The sequence below is a fragment of the Urocitellus parryii genome, chromosome 13 (assembly GCF_045843805.1).
Source record: "Urocitellus parryii isolate mUroPar1 chromosome 13, mUroPar1.hap1, whole genome shotgun sequence".
In the NCBI taxonomy this organism is placed as follows: Eukaryota; Metazoa; Chordata; class Mammalia; order Rodentia; family Sciuridae; genus Urocitellus; species Urocitellus parryii.
In genome coordinates, this window is record NC_135543.1 from 8,154,493 (window position 1) to 8,164,406 (window position 9,914).

The window sequence follows — 9,914 nt, forward strand, 5'->3', positions numbered from 1 at the left end:
CTTAGTTAATGCTATAAACTTCATTGTAAGCCCATTTTTCCTATATTCAAAATTTTTGATATTTATTTTTACTTTTCTTTGAAGAAAAAAATAATTCCCTCTCTTTAGTCCTTGTTCCTTGGAAATGTGTTGTTTTATTTTCTCACATTTTGGGACTTACTGGACATTGGTCTATTCTAGAGTTATGTTTTAATCCATGTACTAACATTAACATCCTTGTATAACTGGTCCTTTTGAATTTACTGAGAGATGGTTCAGCTCAAAATATGTTTCACTGGGGTGATTTCTCCACTCTCTTGAAAGGAAGTTTCACTGAGGTGGATTTGATACTTTCAGTGTTTTTAGGGGCGATCTGCACTAACTTCCTGTCTGTTTACTTATCAATGGTGTGACCAGATACTCAAACCTACCTCCCTTCTTGTGGATTTTCTCCTTCTGGTTTTCTCAGGTTTGCTTTATGCACTTTGAAGCCTTCTCATTGTAAGCATATACATGTAAAATTCTTATGTCATTTTGATTAATTGATTCCTCCTCATTTTCCCTGCTTCCCATTTGAAATCTACTTTGTCTGATGTTAATAGAGTCACTTCAGTTTCCTTCTGGTTCATGCTTACTAAGTATAAATTCTGTTATCATTACATTTTTAACCTGCATGTGCCATTTTATCTAATTGGGTTTCTAATAGTTGATTCTTTTGTATCCAATGTGACAGTCTTTTTCTTTTAACATAATTATGTAGAATTTAAGGTTATTTTCAACAAGTTTACTGTTTCAATTTATTATCCTGCTGTCCTCCTCTGGTTCCCATATATTCTTTTGTTCTCTTTCTTCACTTCATCTTCCACTTTGTTTCATATTTCTTTTTAGGGTTCCCTTTTGTCCCCCAGATTTGTTAGGCCAATTTGTTTTATTTATGTTGTGAGTCCTGTTGTGTAAGCATTCATTATGTCTTAAACTTAAACCTCCAAATAATGTCAGTTGCACTTATGTTTTCCAATTCTTGTTGTTTTTGATATTTTAGGAATGTATTTTTCTTCTTTCTATGTTATGAACCCAACAAATCATTGATATTATGGCTGCTTAATTGATTAATGGTCTTTAGAGAAATTTAAATAAGTAAAAACTATTTATCTAATATTTACCTAACCATTGTTCTTTTCTATTACTATTTCTTTCTTTTTTTAGGTTCAGATTTCCATATATTATCATGTTCTATCTGCCTAAAGAAGTTCCTTGAACACTACTCATTTCAAGTGTGCTGGTAATACATTCTGTGAAAAAAAGTTGCTATTTTGTCTTAACTTTTGAAAGATATTTTCATAATGTTTTAAATTCTGGGTTTACAGTATTTGTTGTTGTAGTATTTTCCCTTACAGTATTGAACACCATTTTTTTCCATTGTCTTTAATGTCATACAGAGCTTTTTTTTTATTGGAAAAGGTTCTTTTACCAATGTCTCTGAAAAAAAAATATTTTTACTACATACAGAATTATCAGTTGACGATTACAGTTTTCTTTTGATAGTTTAAAGATATTGCCTACTTGGATTTCAGTTATCATAATTTACTTCCATATCAGTTTCTCAGTAAAACAGGTAAAATTTTGATCAGGGCAATATATTAATTGTGGGTAAATTCCAAAAAGTACAAACTATTTTCTAGCGTTTGTTACTTATTCCACTATGTAGATAACGGGCGTCACACCTTGAGATCAAAGTCCAATCACATCACTGCGTTCACGTTCTTTTGGTGATGGATCACTGTGCGTGATCCTCAGTTCAGGCAGGGACAGTAAAGAGTGTTTGTGCACCCAATGTCTCCAATATGAAGCTGGCTTGATGTTTTACAACAGTAAATAAAAATAATAATAATAAATAATAAAGGTACAGCAAATAAATGAAAAGGGATAAGATAGGAATTGGATTTCGAATGGGCACAAGTCCAGCAGCGGGGGAAGGAGCTGATGGGGACTGTGGCCATTCCTGCTAACTCCGTGGAAACCATGCACCAGAAGAACTTGTGGAGAGAGCTAATTTTTGATGTCATACAGAAAGGGATTTTGACCAAAAGAGCAGTGATTCCAGCCCCACCTTCTGTTCGTTTTATTCTTATCTATAATGGGGTGTCTACAAATGTTATATTATGATTTTAGACACTGATTTTATTAGTCTGCTACTGACTAGAAGAATATACTTTCTTAATCCCCCTCAGTGTGATCATTTAAAGGAAACCTTTTCTATAATTTTAGCCTCATATATAATTTCGGTGTGGAGTATGACATTTTTTAGACACACAAAATTGCCTTTCCATCACTAAAATAGTTTTTTTGAGACCTGCAAAAGAACCAGCTAACTTTTCTTCTTCATTTATTTTTTAATGAATGCTACCTTTCATCCATAAATCTTTCTCTTTATACTTACTTATCCAAAGATGTTCACTTAACCTGTTAAATAGGTCTCTTTTATTCAGGGGCTCTTGCTTTAAATTATTAAGTTGTTTTTGATTTTCATCTTTTTCAGAATGCTTAATGGGTAAAATGAGTTTTCCCCTGTACTTAACTCTGCTATATTTTGGTTTGTTAAGTTTACTTGAATTCAGCACTACTGAAAGTATTTGCATTTTCATAGCTATTTGAAGTATAAAAGGAAAAATTTGTGCTATTCCTTTTTTTTTCACAGAATATCCTAAAGGTTAAATTTACATAACATGTCCTTTTAAAGAAATTCTTCTTTATACAGTACCACTGTAAAGACACATCTTTGAACTAGAAGGTACCCAAGTTATAAATTGAGAGGCATGGTAACAAGACATGTTTCATCAGTAAGATTTTTTTGTAAGCCAAAAATCATTTTAGAATCATGTCCTTGCCACTCATAATTTCAGGGGAGGCATTAACTATTATTTCCCATAAAATTTATGTGGAATCTTTTTCTTTCATTATATCCTCTTGCTGAATATTTCTTAAAGTGACCCTAAGAGGAGTAAGGAAGAATGAGACATTATTAAAATTTTCCTGAAAGGGCCTTAAAGGCAAACTTATTAAGAGATATTGTAGTAGAAATTTCTCAACAAAGCATTCAGATGAATTAGTTTAATCAAATATACAAAAAACAAACTCATAGACCAAGAATAAGCAGTGTTGTACCTAACTACAGAGTATAAAATAAAAATTTAAAAACTCCAATGTGCTTGACTTGAAGATTTATGACTAAAAAGTAACAGCAAAAATTTCCAACTTGTTTTTTAGCTTATTCTGTTACAATGCTAGGTTTTAGGCAATATACAAAGTAAAGGCCGGTATAGATTCTCTTCTCATCAAGGATTTTGGTGATATTTTGGGGTAAGATATAAGGTAATGAGTTTCACGAAAGGAATATTAATGAAGCATTATGGAAAAATGGAGAAAAAAAGAGAGGTCTGTTGGTGAATAAATGAGGAAATTTTAGAAAAAAGATGTTCACATTTCTTCCAACAGTGAAGAGAAAGCATGGTAGATGTACAACTATGATAAGCAGAAACTAAAAAAGGTGTGTATAGCTAGCAGACAACAGATCATTCTGATACCTCAAATTGCATTAAAAGGAATTAATAACATTACTCTGAAAATTGAGGTAGAAACCAGGATGTGGGACAACTTGATGCTGCTGAATATTTCCCAGACTTTGTCTTGATTCAATAAGGGTCAGAAGATCATCAGGCAACTGGGCTAGGAAGTAGCATATAGAGGCTTGCTTTGGACAGGAGTGAAACCATTTTGCAGGGCAGATTTAAAAGACAACAATGGATAGATAGACAGTGGCCCATACAGCTTTGTTACCTTACTCCATCACTCACTTTCTGACTTTTTTTTACATTAATTAGTTTAAACACTATTAGAATAAAAGTTTGCTTCTTGATTATTTGTTTTTAAAAACAAAATGAAATCCAGATCTACAGAGCTGCTTTATTGCTCTAACAGGAGAGTAAATCGTACATAAAACACTGAAGAAGATCCAAACAATTTCCCATTCTCACACTACCAGTCATTGAACAAAATGGACCGAGTTAAGAAAATCAAAGTAGCTGGCACAGGGGTGCATGCCTAGAATCCCGGCTATTTGGGAGGCTAATACAAAAGGATTGCAAGTTTAAGGTCAGTCTGGAGAAGCAAGTGAGACCCCCATCTCAAAATAGAATACAACACCTTGGGATATAGCTAAGTGGTAGAAGAGTTGTATGATTTGTGCAGGGCCCAGGATTCAGTCCCTCAGGATCCCCTTCCCCAACACACACAGGTAAGTCAAGCAGTAGAGCAAAATATGAACCCCATAATCCTAGCGGATAAATTTCAAATCCATTTCAGAACTTTCATACTCTTGCCCAGTTGCAGCTGGCCCTAAGACTATTCTTGCTGTCATGATGATAAATGAACCTGGATGGTCCACATATTTATCATATTTTGACTTAGCCATTTTAATGTACTTTATCTGAACATTAACACAGCATGCAAATACAACTGCAGTAAGCAGAAAATAAATTGGCTTGCCCACCAAGGCGCCATCACCACCACCACTGGGGTGACCACTGCGACCACCACCTGAGAGTGTTTTATATGCAAAGTGCCAAAGGCTCCTTCTCCAGTGGACAGCGCCCCCTAGTCCATGAAATTGTTCCAGATTTTGTCAACCGCTGAATCAAGCATGACAACACCATTCTTACCTGGCCGTGATGTGAAGTTGTGGCAGCTTGGAAAAGAGAAGAAGCCTGCAAACCTTAAGGAAATTATCAGTGGTCAAAAGTTGATAAACTCCCGATGGTCATTTCTTAATTCCTTTCATAAAATTACCAGTCTAAATTGTTCCTGTTCTATCCTTTGCACCACTTCAAAAGCTTCTTTTAAAAGGGACCAATTTTTCTTTTCTATTATAAATCATGCACTAGGATTTAGGAGCCATATTTCCCCTGTCAATAACTCCACTAGCCAGTCTGTAAATCAAAAGGGGCTTTTTCCTGGCCCCCACTGTACTGCACTCTACACATTTGAATTAGGGTTGAACAATGTTTTCGGTGGGTATATTCCTACCAATTTTTACCTGGACTTTATTTTTGGAATATCCAGTCTCATTCTCTGACTGATGAGAGAGCAGTTTGCCCTCGTGGTTTCCTGGTGTGTGTTCACATGCATGAGTGTGAGCTTAGTATTTGGAAATCCTTGATGAGAAAAAGTCACACCTGGTGTTCCAGGAATCAACCCAAGGTGCGGTCTTATTGTGCAGCTCCACAAAACAGGAACAGGAGCCAAGCTCCAGTGAGATGATTGGAGTGTGGCTGTGTCCTGGGAAGAAGCAAAGTAAGGCCTTCTGATGATCAGTGAAGATCTTTGTCGTGTATCATACTAACAACAGGTTCGTAAGGTGTTCCCAGGACATGCATAAAATCTGAGTTCGGGCTTTGTAGAATATCTTTATATAAAAATATCCACCAGCTTTAATATCTACAGAATATTTCTATCATTATTAACAATTTCATAGTAGGATTTTTTTCCATGGAAATGTGTAAATTATTCATATTTTAATGATATTATAAAACAGATAAAGGGCATTGACAAAGGTCTCACTGAATAGTAATCACAAGTCCAGATCAAGAACATATTTTCTGATTCAAATTTAACAGTACAAAATAATTTATTCTTAAGTAGGAAATATATTTGTTAGCAGTCTATTTGACTTTGGTCATGTTTGATTGAAGTTTTTAAACTTTGTGAAGCTTGACTCTCTTATATCCTATAATGTAGTTTTTGGCAAAATTAATTTTATTATCGCTCTGATCATGATGGAATCAGAGACATGATTCCATTATTATATCTCAGTATAAGCAAGAAAGATTGAAAACAACTAAATAACTTTTTTTCCTTTAGATATTGGGGGAGCAATCCTTTGAGAAGAGCTACAGTGAACTGCATGGGAGTTATCACAAACTTTCTTAATGGTCTATATTTCTAAGTCACCTCTAAGGAGTTGAGAATAGAACACGTGGAGCACCATGAGAGGAACATTTTGCAAAGTGTAGGGGAATGTGGGCTCTCAAATTCCATCATCCATACTAGAGGGTTTTCATTACTCATGGAAGCTATTTGTAGCTATATCCACCCAAACATAGATTTTAAAAAGCTTCAAAATGATCAAAGTGAATGGGAAGTATCCTTGCTGTTTATGAGGAAAAAGCCCCAATCTCTAAAGAAGACAGTAAACTGTTCCCATGTAACAATATGGAAATCTCAGTGTCCAACATTCATTAAAAATATCTATACATGGCAACAGGCAGAGAAGCATGAAGTCCCCTGACAGGCCACCTACAAGCTGGGACCCTGTCTTGCAGAGCTCCAGGCCTCTGTGTCTTAAAGTCTAAGGGAAAATGAAAATGGAATGCAACAGGCTAAAGGAAGTAGGCTGCAACTTGACTGAGGTGATTGTCAAGTTGTCATATTGTTTAAAGGAGAGTGGGTTGGGGATGTAGCTCAGAGGTAGAACAAGTGCTTCACATGTGTAGGGTTCTGGGTTTGATCCTTTTTTTTTGAGAGAGAGAGAGAGAGAGAGAGAGAGAGAGAGAGAGAGAGAGAGAGAATATATTTATTTATTTATTTAAGTTTTTGGCGGACACAACATCTTTGTCTGTATGTGGTGCTGAGGATCGAACCTGGGTGGCACTCATGCCAGGCGAGCATGCTACCGCTTGAGCCACATCCCCAGCCCCCTGGGTTTGATCCTTAACACCACAAAAATAATAAATAGGTGTGTGTATGTGTGTGTGTGTGTATGTGTGTGTGGGTGGGTGGGTATGGGTGTGCATGTGTGTGCAAATTCTAAATTAAATGTTATAAATTAGTTTCGTCAACTGGCTTTAGTCAACTATATTTTCATAATTATTAATAGATTATAAAATATCAATTGGTATTATTGTTTATATGTTTAAGTGAAATTCTATTACCTAATAATATCAAATTGCTTTTGAATATCAAAATAAGAACTTTAAAACATAAGAATAAGATAAACAGTGAAGTTATATTTGTCACTATCTTGTAAGCCTCAGAAAATTCACACACTGGAAACTATATAAAACTGAAAACCTGTGAAATAAATGTTTTATATGCTATTATTATGGTAAGAAAATGTAATATATTTCAAAATATGTATTACCTACAGTTTAAAGTCCTATACTGTCTACAGGACTAAAATGGGTTTACACAGAAATTTCCCCAACACTCTCATCACCACCAAAATAAAATTTCAAAATGCCACTAATGGTATATGCTAAAAACATAATTTGAGAACATACTGGAAGGTGCTTTTGTGTGCTTCATTTATTTTTCGTGTGTGTCCTGAGAACCAGCCTTCATCTGTTGTTGTCTATGTATTTCATCAATGTGTTGACATATTATTATGTGACCTCAACAGTTTGCCAGTGTGTTAGGTACTTCAATGTCATTTGATCCAAGCTGTGGTGATGTCCCCTTCGTTGACCCCTGCGTATGGAGCTATGTCGATGCATATGACATGGAGAGAATGAGCCGCCCTTTCACGAGGTGGATGCCCACGGGGTGTCTTTCCCTATGTCTTTCTCTTCCTGTGCCAAAGGAGGCCACTGAGAGAAAGTTCTTATTGCTAAAAGTGTGTGACTTCTCCCTGTGACCTGGTACTACTGGGGTGATTTTATTTGAACTATTCCACTTATATATAACAGAGCTGTTAAGGATGGAATAGACATTATCCACCCAGAAAGCCTAAAGATTCACTGCAATTAGCGTTATATGTCTCCAGTGGCGGTATCTTGCCATGAATGAGTGTTTTACTCAGAAACAGAATAAGTGTGTGCGTCTCTGATGTGGTCATTGCTCAAGCCTTTCCCTGGGTCTTCTTTTCCTGCTCTGATTGGTTCACCTCTCTGTCTCCCGTTGCTCATCATTTTTCTACTCACAGTCTCCAAAAAGGCATATTGTCCTTTATACTGTTTCATGCTATTTCTTTAAACTTTTGCTCTCCTAGTAGTTTATAAGAGTTGAGAAGTTATTTAGAGAATTAAAGTCATATGTAATTTCTTGTTTCATCCATGACTTTAATACTTACACATGTAATGTTTATTATTTGTCCAAATCATTACAATAAATTATGATTAGTTGAACATTCAGATTTACATAGATGATTAATGTTAACCTATTTAAAATGATGCATCAGAGTATTCTATAACAACAGTCTTTTATCCCTATGATTTATCTCATCTTTCCACTAATATAGTCAAAATTCTAAAAAATGTATAATTTGGGGGCAAAAACTATGTTTTTATCATTTTCAAAAGAAGAAAGCATCATTCAAAAATTGAGTACATCTTTTAGGCTATGAAGAAAGGACAATGTTTGCCTTATCTTGAAATAAAATGGCTTATTAATTAACTTTTCCTAAGGAATATAGGATTTCTTACCTTCAAATTTTTGTTTTAGTCCTTGTTTTTTTTCAAACATGTCTTTTAAAATTAGAATAGAATAATAATTAGACATTCTATATTTATTTTAATGGTGAATTATTTAATAATTTAACATCTTGTAGAGCATTTTAACTTGTATGCATTATATCCAGTATTTTTTCTTGGTGCCATCAATAGGGAAAAATTTAATTTGAAAATAGTGTGAGCTGCATTTGCTCAAGTTCATACACCTGCTTGGAATTTTTTTCTATTTATTGAATATTTATTTTATGTCTTCTTGAGATACAAGGGCACTACGAGTTAATTGATGTGATGCTCCAAGTGTCTACTATCCTTTAAAAACCTACTGGAATTGTAATTGAGTAACTGAGCCCTGGGTATGTTAATATCTGTCTTTAGAAATCAAGCTTATTCATGGGAATAGACTCAAGAGAGGGGAATAGACTCAAGAGAGGAAACGACATCATGAAAAACTCCATTCATGAGGAAGTAAATGATAATTAACAATGTAGCAACTGTACAAATCACAAGTGGCGATGTGTCTAATGAACAGGGACAGAATGGCACTGTTACCACTGAGGGAAGAGAAACTCTCACTTCAAGCCCTCCGTCTTGCCGTAGGTCCCTGTGTATGCATTCTCCACTGTTGCACAGAGGTGGAGCCAATGAGAACAGGGGAGATCCACTGAAGTTTGGAAGCCTGGTCTAAAGTAACAGATGACAGACAGTGGAGATTTCCAGGAAATAATGACGGAAAAAAGGGCCCGGCACAGAAATGATCTTTAGAAATTTCCATGAACTTCCCATTAATCGTTGATTGAATATGAAGATGTACATCTTCTCAGCAAAATGGCATGCGATCCAGCTTAGAATGGCTTCTAGGGACCTTTGAGGGAACAGAAATGGTAGAAACCAAACATTCCTTAGAAATAGAAATTTTGTTGGGCTCCGTGGTGCACACCTGGAATCCTAGCAGCCCGGGAGACTGAAGCAGGAGGATTGCAAGTTCAAAGCCAGCCTCAGCAACTTAGCAAGGCCCTGAGCAACTCAGTGAGAACCTGTCTCTAAATAAAATATTAAAAAGGGCTGGGGATGTGGTTCAGTGGTGAAGCACCCCTCAGTTTAATCCATGGCATCAATATATATATATATGTAAGTTTCAACCCACCAGTTACAGGAATTCGGTGAAGAACTTAAAAAGACACCATCTAGAATAAGGAGTAGTTCAGACTAGTTCTACTGAGGTTAAAAATAAGACTTGGAAGGATAAATATGACATATCAGTAAATTAACTATCTGCCAAAACTATATCTGTTGCTCACAAAAGGAAGACACCAAAATCTAAAATCTCAAAAATATTGTGTTTATAATGTTCAACATGTAATAAAACATGTTAGGCTTGTAAAGAAGTATAACTGGCAGGGAAAGATGATCAATTAATAATCTATGGCGAGATAA